This window comes from Corvus hawaiiensis, chromosome 5, assembly GCF_020740725.1.
Source record: "Corvus hawaiiensis isolate bCorHaw1 chromosome 5, bCorHaw1.pri.cur, whole genome shotgun sequence".
Classification (NCBI taxonomy): Eukaryota; Metazoa; Chordata; class Aves; order Passeriformes; family Corvidae; genus Corvus; species Corvus hawaiiensis.
This window is the reverse complement of record NC_063217.1, coordinates 115,992-128,396: the sequence shown is the minus strand read 5'-3', so window position 1 is coordinate 128,396 and position 12,405 is coordinate 115,992.

Genomic DNA, 12,405 nt, shown 5'->3' with positions numbered 1-12,405 from the left:
GTGCAGGGCCTTCCCCTCAAGAAATGCATGAGCCAAGCCCAGCAAGGTAGAGGAAAAGACACAAGTTCAGCTTAGGGAGCTGCACAGGTGAAATCCCATGGATGTGCCTGGAGCACGGCCCTCCCCAGCAGCTTTTCTTACAGTTAAATCCTTTAAAAAGCTAAAAGCTGATGCTCAGTACTTTGGGATCTGGCTCAAAACTGTGGAGAGGATAAACTCCCTTACTGGAACTCAGGCAGTGGAGTGCTCACAAGCCAGCAGCCAGATTGCTTCTTGTTCAGCTTCAATTCAACGTTGGCTTTTTGTTGTTGTTTTGGTTGGTTGGCTGGTTTTAAAGTATTCTTAGAGATGCTACAAGTGGAAGAAGAGAACAGAAATAGAGTGGAGCACCACTGGTACAGTAACTGATATGTTACTGTTCCTCTTTTTCTTTTAAAAATTTATGTAGATAACATGAACTTTTAAACTCTGTGATTTGGGAGAAACACTCTTTTTTCTCCCTCTCTTTGGAAGAGATATGCAAGTCCTGAGCCGTTGGGCCAACGCTTGCTGCATTTTGTTTACGTTTTTACAATCAAACAAGGGGCTGATAAGATTGACAAGGAAGATACAACTCAGGAGCTCACTAGGCAGCAGCCTCCAAACTCTTTGGGTGATGCAGTAGAGTATGAAGACTGTTTTCCAGTGCGAGATTAATCCATAATAACATGCTCACTGACATAAAAGTCACTTCTTATAAGCCACTTCTTATTCCCTGAAGTGCAGGAGCTGAGGTGTTTGACAAAGCCTTGGCAGAATGATGAAGTATATCCCTGTCAGATTTCTCCTGCTAGCAAGAGCAATCCATCTTCTTTAAGGGTTTTGTTCCTTTGGGATTGTGTGTAGTTTATAGGGAGAACAGTACCCAGAAGCATTAATTATTTAATCTGCACTGCTTTTTTCCTCGACGTGTGAGGTTTGAGTATTGTGCTGGGAAGTGGGGCCAATAAAATTTCTGGGAGTCAGACTTGGAGCTTGAAAGTTTTAGAATTAACACTGGAGACTCAGCTCCCTCTATGGTCAGAAGAGGGGGGAGACACCTTCCTTCAGGATGTTTCTCCAGGGAATGCTTTTGCAAAGTTTTCTCTCGTAACGGCTGAAGTCTTGCCTCTCCCTGAAATTGCGGTGTAGATCCCACTGGAGGCAGTAAATCTCTCAAATGTATGAGCTTGGGCCTACACACCTGCTAAGGTGTGACTAGAGGTGTGAGAGCTTTTGCAAATGAATTTGGAATAATGAGAATCATAGAACCACTGAGGCTGGAAAAGCCCTCTAAGGTCATCGAGTCCAACGTGTGCCCAATCCCTACCTTGTCACCCAGCCCAGAGCACTGAGTGCCGGGTGTTCCTCGGACACCTCCAGGAACGGGGACTCCAAACCTCCCTGGGCAGCCCCTGCCAAGGCCTGACCACTCTTTCCAGGAAGAAAGTCCTCTTGATGTCCAACCCTGGTGCGGCTTGAGGCCATTTCCTCTTGTCTTGTTCCTGGTTGCCTGGGAGAAGTAGCCAATCCTCACCTGGCTACACCCTCCTGTCAGGGAGTTGTAGAGAGCAAGGTCTTCTCTGGGCCTGTTCTTCTTAGGACTGGTATGGAATCACTATTTTGCATTAAAGGACAAGAAGCAGATGTTTTGAAAAAATACTTTGAAATGTTTTTGCATTGCCCTGGAAATCTGCCAAGAAATGGAGTTGCTTACCAGGTTAGGTGTTCTTGCCTGCAACTTCCCAGGGGCTGCTGGAGGTGGGATGAGGCTATTGCAGAGGAATTACAAGTACGTGGTTTCTCACTCAGGAGACTCTGGGTTTACTGTAGTTATGGGACTGGTTTTCCAGACTAGAGGAACCCCTTAAAGCACTGCAGAGGGAGGTGGAGATGGGATTTGGGGTTTTCATCCCCACCTCCTGAGCACACATGGGGTTAGATGCCCCTTGGCAGAGCTGTAAGGTGTAATGTGGGCAGCAGCTCCTCCTCTCTTTGGGCGCCTAAATTGAAACACTCAGGAGCCAAATCACCTCTGAGCTGCTCTGTTGTGAGCAGGAGAGGAAGGGACACCTCCAAAGGCCACACAGCTCACTCATAGTCAGAAAAATCCTACTGCTGAACCTGGAACCCCCCCAAGGATGCCCGGGACCCCCCGGGCCCCTCTGTGATCCTCGACAATGCACCCCCCCCATCATCAGACCATGCAGTGTCCTCCAGTGCTCTGCCAGTGGGAGCACTGGAAGAGATACTGGGAACACTGGGATGTGAGGAAACTTCCCATCACTCTCCAACGTGCAGCAGCCCCAAGTGCGACCAGTGAGGAGGAGGAAGTGCTCCCAGTGCCCCGCCCCCCCCCCAAAAAAAAAAAGTTGGGGGGGGGTGCGGGGGGGAGTACGAGAAGAAAAAGGATTTAAATGGAGGAGAAAACACTCAGTTTCTGTAATTGTGTTTGAACTTAGGAGGATCCCACTTCATCTACGATTTGGAAGGTCTCAATTGGAGGAACACACGTTTTCATGATTTTGTATCTCAATTGGCAGGGAATCACCGTTTTCCATTATTTTCGTATCTAAATGGAAGAAGAAAGCCTTTATGGTGCTGTTTGATGGATTTGAATTGAGGGAAACCACCCCATTTTCATCATCTTAAGGTTAAAATTGAGGGCAAAACACCACGGTCCCTGGTTTTAAAGGGCTTCCCTTGAGAAGAACCTCTTTATGTGCCATTATAAGAGTTCCATCGTGGGGGGACCCTCATTTGAAGGGACCTTCATAGAGGAAAAATGTGTCCAAAAGACCCCCAAATGGTGTTTCTTGAGGGAAATTGAAGAGGGAGCTGCATTTCCCCTCATTTTAGGAGGCTAAATTGAGCAAAACTCCCCCTTGATTCACTTTTTATTTGGGTTTAAATTTAGGGGAGACCCTCCTTATGCATCAATTACGGGTCTAAATTGAGAGGGAACCTCCGTTTTCCCCTTGATTCAAGGCTTTGAAATGGTGACTAAAGGGAGTTTTCCCTTAATTCATTAAGAAATTGAAAAAGAACAGTAAAGATGAGCTGGCGCTGCCGGTTTGGACTCAATTTATCTGTCGGGATTGCAAACTCCGACAGACACCGAGCTCCGACAGACGCCCAGCAGTGACTGTGTCACACCCCGACAGATCAAACAGGGGCTGGAAGCTCCATGGAGTAGCTCAGCGCCTGCTCCACTCTTGCCCCCCAAAGGGCCCTGGGGGATCCTTTATCCCCCTCGTGCAGCTGCGAGCTGCCAAGGAAAAAGTCCTCGTTCCTAGGCTTGAACCCCTGCAAGTTAACCTCTCATTCTCTTGCTCTGATTTGTTTGACAAGAAATTCAATTTATTCCCGCCAGTCGTGTCTCTTACTCCAGTGACCCGTGAGTGACCTGTCTAGGCCCTTTTCCCGATCCTCAAGTCTTTCCTGATGTGTTCTGTTCCCTGCCCAGGGTGAGGAGGAGAGGGACAGAGCGGTTTTGCTGCCACCAGGCACCTGGCCAGGCCCAGCCCACCCCAATAATCCCTGCGATAATTCACGCCACCATTACCCAGGCGCGCGGCGGGTCCGCCTCCGCGGGCAGGCGGCTACAGTAGTTCAAAGTGGGCAAACTGGGACGGAGTGAGAGGAAGCAGGTGGTGCCGGTGGGTGAAATGTCTCTGCTGCGACCTGCCTGGGAAAGGAGGAGGGAGAACCTGGTGCAAAGTAAAGGGGAGAGAAAGAGGGACAAGGCTGGAGCTGTGGAAGGAAGCGGAGATGGCCAAGAGGCAGCTGAGCATTTTGCTTTCCAACTCTGTGGGGGGAAAGAAAGCGCTGTCAAATCCATCCAGGAAAACAGAGGAGAAATAGCAGGTGGTGGAAATCGCCGGCAATTTGGATTCAATTTGTCTGTCTGAACTGCAAACGCCGACAGACATCGAGCACCGCTGGACGCCTGCTGGCGTTGCGGTGTGTCCTGCTCCGGCTGCAGCCCGCCTGGCGAGACCCCCAGCAGCAGCTGCCCGGGGGCTGCGGATCGGGCAGCAGCCAATCGTAAGCATTGCAGCGTGCGGCAGCCAATAGGAGCCCTGGCTACTCCGGCAGCCAATGGAAAGCGCCGTTTCCTGAGGGACCAGGCAAAGCTCGAAGCCCCTCACAGCTGCTTCGTTTTTTTCGGACATTCGTGGAAAGCTCGGAGTTCTTTTTTTTTTTTTCTTTAGCTTACCTTTTCCAGGACAGGAGGGATTCCGGCGCGGGGGATATCCCGCCTCGGGCGCTTCTGGGCGGTTTTGAAGCGGGGGGAGCCCACCGCGGCAGTGGCGGGAAAAGGGGGGTGCGGAGTATAAAAGGGGGCGCCGGCGTCGCGGCCCCTCAGTCGGGGGGCGGCGGCGGCGGCGGCAGGAGCTCCGCGGGCTGGCCCGGGTGCGGGGACGCCGCCCTGTGCGGCCGAAGGCGCCGGCCCTGAGGCGCGGGGAAAGCGGCGTGGCAGCCGCGCATCGGCTCCGTCATCGGCAGCGCCGCTTCGTGCCGGTAGGGAGCGGGAGAATGCGGCGGCGGGCGGTGGGTGGTGAGTGCCGTCGGCGAGACGGGGCTTGGGCCGCCTGCGGTGTGCGATCTCCCGAGAGCAGCGGGGAGGCCCCCGGGGAGCGGCGGCGGGCGGGGCGCTGTGGGAGCCGGCGAATGTCCCCGAATGAGCCGCCCGGCGCAACGCGCGAGGTGCCAATGAAATAAAATAGAACACGGTAAAGTGCCATAGAGGAGCCGCACCTAGAGGGCTCTCCGCCCCTGCCCCATGTCACTAAAAGAGCTGCACCGCGGGACCGTCGGGGCGGCGCTGCTGGTTCAAAAGAGCAGCACGGGAAAGGCTGAGAAGTGTAAAGGGAATAAAATGCTGAGCATGGTAAAAGAGGTACAATAAAGGTACTGCAGGAGGGGTGGCTGCTGCCCCGTGTCAGTAAAAGAGCTGCACCGCGGGACCGTCGGGGCAGCGCTGCTGGTTCAAAAGAGCAGCACGGGAAAGGCTGAGAAGTGTAAAGGGAATAAAATGCTGAGCATGGTAAAAGAGGTACAATAAAGATACTGCAGCAGGTGTGGCCGCTGCCCCGTGTCAGTAAAAGAGCTGCACCGCGGGACCTTCGGGGCGGCGCTTTTGGTTCAAAAGAGCAGCACGGGAAAGGCTGGGAAGTGTGAGCGGAATAAAATATTGACAGTGGTCTAAGAAATATTGTAAAGGTACTGCTGCAGGAGTGGTCGCTGCCCCGTGTCACTAAAAGAGCTGCACCGAGGGACCGTTGGGGCAGCGCTGCTGGTTAAAAAGGGGCCCGGAAAGGCTGAGAGGTGTAAAGGGAATAAAATGCTGAGCATGGTAAAAGTGGTACAATAAAGGTACTGCAGGAGGGGTGGCTGCTGCCCCGTGTCAGTAAAAGAGCTGCACCGCGGGACCTTCGGGGCGGCGCTGCTGGTTCAAAAGAGCAGCACGGGAAAGGCTGGGAAGTGTGAGCGGAATAAAATATTGAGAGTGGTCTAAGAAATATTCAAAAGGTACTGCAGCAGGAGTGGTCGCTGCCCCGTGTCAGTAAAAGAGCTGCACCGCGGGACCGTCGGGGCAGCGCTGCTGGTTCAAAAGAGCAGAAAGGGAAAGGCTGCGAAATGTGAGCGGAATAAAATATTGAGAATGGTCTAAGAAATATTGTAAAGGTACTGCAGCAGGAGTGGTCGCTGCCCCGTGTCACTAAAAGAGCTGCACCGCGGGACCTTCGGGGCAGCGCTGCAGGTTAAAAAGAGCAGCACGGGAAAGGCTGGGAAGTGTGAGCAGAATAAAATATTGACAAGAGGATGTGTGAGCTGAATAAAATATTGACAATGGTCTAAGAAATATTGTAAATGTACTGCTGCAGGAGTGGCCGCCGCCCCGTGTCACTGAAAGAGCTGCACCGAGGGACCGTCGGGGCAGCGCTGCTTGGAAAAAAGAGCAGCACGGGAAAGGCTGAGAGGTGTAAAGGGAATAAAATGCTGAGCATGGTAAAAGAGGTACAATAAAGGTACTGCAGGAGGGGTGGCCGCTGCCCCGTGTCACTAAAAGAGCTGCACCGCGGGACCGTTGGGGCAGCGCCGCTGGTTAAAAGGAGCAGCACGGGAAAGGCTGGGAAATGTGAGCGGAATAAAATATTGACACTGGTCTAAGAAATATTGTAAAGGTACTGCAGCAGGAGTGGTCGCTGCCCCGTGTCACTAAAAGAGCTGCACCGAGGGACCGTCGGGGCAGCGCTGCTTGGAAAAAAGGGGCCCGGAAAGGCTGAGAGGTGTAAAGGGAACAAAATGCTGAGCATGGTAAAAGAGGTACAATAAAGGCACTGCAGCAGGAGGGGTGGCCGCTGCCCCGCATCAGTAAAAGAGCTGCGCCGCGGGACCGTCGGGGCAGCGCTGCTGGTTAAAAAGAGCAGCACGGGAAAGGCTGAGAAGTGTAAAGGGAATAAAATGCTGAGCATGGTAAAAGAGGTACAATAAAGGTACTGCAGGAGGGGTGGCCGCTGCCCCGTGTCAGTAAAAGAGCTGCACCGCGGGACCGTTGGGGCAGCGCTGCTGGTTCAAAAGAGCAGCACGGGAAAGGCTGGGAAGTGTGAGCGGAATAAAATATTGAGAGTGGTCTAAGAAATATTGTAAAGGTACTGCAGCAGGAGTGGTCGTTGCCCCGTGTCAGTAAAAGAGCTGCACCGAGGGACCGTCGGGGCAGCGCTGCTGGTTCAAAAGAGCAGTACGGGAAAGGCTGGGAAGTGTGAGCCGACTAAAATATTGACAGTGGTCTAAGAAATATTGTAAAGGTACTGCGGCAGGAGTGGTCGCTGCCCCGTGTCAGTAAAAGAGCTGCACCGCGGGACCTTCGGGGCAGCGCTGCTGGTTAAAAAGTGCAGCACGGAAAGGCTGGGAAGTGTGAGCGGAATAAAATATTGAGAAGAGGATGTGTGAGCGGAATAAAATATTGAGAGTGGTCTAAGAAATATTGTAAAGGTACTGCAGCAGGAGTGGTCGCTGCCCCGCGTCACTCAAAGAGCTGCACCGAGGGACCGTCGGGGCAGCGCTGCTGGTTCAAAAGAGCGGTACGGGAAAGGCTGGGAAATGTGAGCCGACTAAAATATTGAGAATGGTCTAAGAAATATTGTAAAGGTACTGCAGCAAGAGTGGTCGCTGCCCCGTGTCACTAAAAGAGCTGCACCGCGGGACCGTCGGGGCAGCGCTGCTTGGAAAAAAGAGCAGCACGGGAAAGGCTGAGAGGTGTAAAGGGAATAAAATATTGAGCATGGTAAAAGAGGTACAATAAAGGTACTGCAGGAGGGGTGGCTGCTGCCCCGTGTCAGTAAAAGAGCTGCACCGCGGGACCTTCGGGGCAGCGCTGCAGGTTAAAAAGAGCAGCACGGGAAAGGCTGGGAAGTGTGAGCGGAATAAAATATTGACAAGAGGATGTGTGAGCTGGATAAAATATTGACAATGGTCTAAGAAATATTGTAAAGGTACTGCTGCAGGAGTGGCCGCTGCCCCGTGTCACTAAAAGAGCTGCACCGAGGGACCGTCGGGGCAGCGCTGCTGGTTAAAAAGAGCAGCACGGGAAAGGCTGGGAAGTGTAAAGGGAATAAAATGCTGTGCATGGTAAAAGAGGTACAATAAAGATACTGCAGCAGGTGTGGCCGCTGCCCCGTGTCAGTAAAAGAGCTGCACCGAGGGACCGTCGGGGCAGCGCTGCTGGTTCAAAAGAGCAGCACGGGAAAGGCTGGGAAGTGTAAAGGGAATAAAATGCTGAGCATGGTAAAAGAGGTACAATAAAGGTACTGCAGGAGGGGTGGCCGCTGCCCCGTGTCACTAAAAGAGCTGCACCGCGGGACCGTTGGGGCAGCGCTGCTGGTTCAAAAGAGCAGCACGGGAAAGGCTGGGAAGTGTGAGCGGAATGAAATATTGAGAGTGGTCTAAGAAATATTGTAAAGGTACTGCAGCAGGAGTGGTCGCTGCCCCGCGTCACTAAAAGAGCTGCACCGAGGGACCATTGGGGCAGCGCTACTGGTTAAAAAGAGCAGCACGGGAAGGGCTGCGAAATGTGAGCGGAATAAAATATTGAGAATGGTCTAAGAAATATTATAAAGGTACTGCAGCAGGAGTGGTCGCTGCCCCGTGTCACTAAAAGAGCTGCACCGAGGGACCGTCGGGGCAGCACTGCTTGGAAAAAAGAGCAGCACGGGAAAGGCTGAGAGGTGTAAAGGGAATAAAATATTGAGCATGGTAAAAGAGGTACAATAAAGGTACTGCAGGAGGGGTGGCCGCTGCCCCGTGTCAGTAAAAGAGCTGCACCGAGGGACCGTCGGGGCAGCGCTGCTGGTTAAAAAGAGCAGCACGGGAAAGGCTGAGAAGTGTAAAGGGAATAAAATGCTGAGCATGGTAAAAGAGGTACAATAAAGATACTGCAGCAGGTGTGGCCGCTGCCCCGTGTCAGTAAAAGAGCTGCACCGCGGGACCTTCGGGGCGGCGCTTTTGGTTCAAAAGAGCAGCACGGGAAAGGCTGGGAAGTGTGAGCGGAATAAAATATTGACAGTGGTCTAAGAAATATTGTAAAGGTACTGCGGCAGGAGTGGTCGCTGCCCCGTGTCACTAAAAGAGCTGCACCGAGGGACCGTTGGGGCAGCGCTGCTGGTTAAAAAGGGGCCCGGAAAGGCTGAGAGGTGTAAAGGGAATAAAATGCTGAGCATGGTAAAAGTGGTACAATAAAGGTACTGCAGGAGGGGTGGCTGCTGCCCCGTGTCAGTAAAAGAGCTGCACCGCGAGACCTTCGGGGCGGCGCTTCTGGTTCAAAAGAGCAGCACGGGAAAGGCTGGGAAGTGTGAGCGGAATAAAATATTGAGAGTGGTCTAAGAAATATTCAAAAGGTACTGCTGCAGGAGTGGTCGCTGCCCCGTGTCACTAAAAGAGCTGCACCGCGGGACCTTCGGGGCAGCGCTGCTGGTTAAAAAGAGCAGAAAGGGAAAGGCTGGGAAGTGTGAGCAGAATAAAATATTGACAAGAGGATGTGTGAGCTGAATAAAATATTGACAATGGTCTAAGAAATATTGTAAATGTACTGCTGCAGGAGTGGCCGCTGCCCCGTGTCACTAAAAGAGCTGCATCGCAGGACCTTCGGGGCAGCGCTGCTGGTTAAAAAGAGCAGAAAGGGAAAGGCTAGAAAGTGTGAGCGGAATAAAATATTGACAATGGTCTAAGAAATATTCAAAAGGTACTGCAGCAGGAGTGGTCGCTGCCCCGTGTCACTGAAAGAGCTGCACCGAGGGACCGTCGGGGCAGCGCTGCTTGGAAAAAAGAGCAGCACGGGAAAGGCTGAGAGGTGTAAAGGGAATAAAATGCTTAGCATGGTAAAAGAGGTACAATAAAGGTACTGCAGGAGGGGTGGCCGCTGCCCCGTGTCACTAAAAGAGCTGCACCGCCGGACCGTTGGGGCAGCGCTGCTGGTTCAAAAGAGCAGCACGGGAAAGGCTGGGAAGTGTGAGCGGAATAAAATATTGAGAGTGGTCTAAGAAATATTGTAAAGGTACTGCGGCAGGAGTGGTCGCTGCCCCGTGTCACTAAAAGAGCTGCACCGCGGGACCTTCGGGGCAGCGCTGCTTGGAAAAAAGAGCAGCACGGGAAAGGCTGAGAGGTGTAAAGGGAATAAAATATTGAGCATGGTAAAAGAGGTACAATAAAGGTACTGCAGGAGGGGTGGCCGCTGCCCCGTGTCACTAAAAGAGCTGCACCGAGGGACCGTTGGGGCAGCGCCGCTGGTTAAAAGGAGCAGAAAGGGAAAGGCTGCGAAATGTGAGCGGAATAAAATATTGAGAGTGGTCTAAGAAATATTGTAAAGGTACTGCAGCAGGAGTGGTCGCTGCCCCGTGTCACTAAAAGAGCTGCACCGAGGGACCGTCGGGGCAGCGCTGCTTGGAAAAAAGGGGCCCGGAAAGGCTGAGAGGTGTAAAGGGAACAAAATATTGAGCATGGTAAAAGAGGTACAATAAAGGTACTGCAGGAAGGGTGGCTGCTGCCCCGTGTCAGTAAAAGAGCTGCACCGCGGGACCTTCGGGGCGGCGCTTTTGGTTCAAAAGAGCAGCACGGGAAAGGCTGGGAAGTGTGAGCGGAATAAAATATTGACAAGAGGATGTGTGAGCTGGATAAAATATTGACAATGGTCTAAGAAATATTGTAAAGGTACTGCTGCAGGAGTGGCCGCTGCCCCGTGTCACTAAAAGAGCTGCACCGAGGGACCGTCGGGGCAGCGCTGCTGGTTAAAAAGAGCAGCACGGGAAGGGCTGGGAAGTGTAAAGGGAATAAAATGCTGTGCATGGTAAAAGAGGTACAATAAAGGTACTGCAGCAGGTGTGGCCGCTGCCCCGTGTCAGTAAAAGAGCTGCACCGAGGGACCGTTGGGGCAGCGCTGCTGGTTCAAAAGAGCAGCACGGGAAAGGCTGGGAAGTGTAAAGGGAATAAAATGCTGAGCATGGTAAAAGAGGTACAATAAAGGTACTGCAGGAGGGGTGGCCGCTGCCCCGTGTCACTAAAAGAGCTGCACCGCGGGACCGTTGGGGCAGCGCTGCTGGTTCAAAAGAGCAGCACGGGAAAGGCTGGGAAGTGTGAGCAGAATGAAATATTGAGAGTGGTCTAAGAAATATTGTAAAGGTACTGCAGCAGGAGTGGTCGCTGCCCCGCGTCACTAAAAGAGCTGCACCGAGGGACCATTGGGGCAGCGCTACTGGTTAAAAAGAGCAGCACGGGAAGGGCTGCGAAATGTGAGCGGAATGAAATATTGAGAATGGTCTAAGAAATTTTGTAAAGGTACTGCAGCAGGAGTGGTCGCTGCCCCGTGTCACTAAAAGAGCTGCACCGAGGGACCGTCGGGGCAGCACTGCTTGGAAAAAAGAGCAGCACGGGAAAGGCTGAGAGGTGTAAAGGGAATAAAATATTGAGCATGGTAAAAGAGGTACAATAAAGGTACTGCGGCAGGAGTGGCCGCTGCCCCGCGTCAGTAAACGAGCTGCACCGAGGGACCTTCGGGGCAGCGCTGCTGGTTAAAAAGTGCAGCACGGAAAGGCTGGGAAGTGTGAGCGGAATAAAATATTGAGAATGGTCTAAGAAATATTATAAAGGTACTGCAGCAGGAGTGGTCGCTGCCCCGTGTCACTAAAAGAGCTGCACCGCGGGACCGTCGGGGCAGCGCTGCTGGTTAAAAAGAGCAGCACGGGAAAGGCTGAGAAGTGTAAAGGGAATAAAATGCTGAGCATGGTAAAAGAGGTACAATAAAGATACTGCAGCAGGTGTGGCCGCTGCCCCGTGTCAGTAAAAGAGCTGCACCGCGGGACCTTCGGGGCGGCGCTTTTGGTTCAAAAGAGCAGCACGGGAAAGGCTGGGAAGTGTGAGCGGAATAAAATATTGACAGTGGTCTAAGAAATATTGTAAAGGTACTGCAGCAGGAGTGGTCGCTGCCCCGTGTCACTAAAAGAGCTGCACCGAGGGACCGTTGGGGCAGCGCTGCTGGTTAAAAAGGGGCCCGGAAAGGCTGAGAGGTGTAAAGGGAATAAAATGCTGAGCATGGTAAAAGTGGTACAATAAAGGTACTGCAGGAGGGGTGGCTGCTGCCCCGTGTCAGTAAAAGAGCTGCACCGCGGGACCTTCGGGGCGGCGCTTCTGGTTCAAAAGAGCAGCACGGGAAAGGCTGGGAAGTGTGAGCGGAATAAAATATTGAGAGTGGTCTAAGAAATATTCAAAAGGTACTGCAGCAGGAGTGGTCGCTGCCCCGTGTCAGTAAAAGAGCTGCACCGCGGGACCGTCGGGGCAGCGCTGCTGGTTCAAAAGAGCAGAAAGGGAAAGGCTGCGAAATGTGAGCGGAATAAAATATTGAGAATGGTCTAAGAAATATTGTAAAGGTACTGCAGCAGGAGTGGTCGCTGCCCCGTGTCACTAAAAGAGCTGCACCGCGAGACCTTCGGGGCAGCGCTGCTGGTTAAAAAGAGCAGAAAGGGAAAGGCTGGGAAGTGTGAGCAGAATAAAATATTGACAAGAGGATGTGTGAGCTGAATAAAATATTGACAATGGTCTAAGAAATATTGTAAATGTACTGCTGCAGGAGTGGCCGCTGCCCCGTGTCACTAAAAGAGCTGCATCGCAGGACCTTCGGGGCAGCGCTGCTGGTTAAAAAGAGCAGAAAGGGAAAGGCTAGGAAGTGTGAGCGGAATAAAATATTGACAATGGTCTAAGAAATATTCAAAAGGTACTGCAGCAGGAGTGGTCGCTGCCCCGTGTCACTGAAAGAGCTGCACCGCGGGACCGTCGGGGCAGCGCTGCTTGGAAAAAAGAGCAGCACGGGAAAGGCTGAGAGGTGTAAAGGGA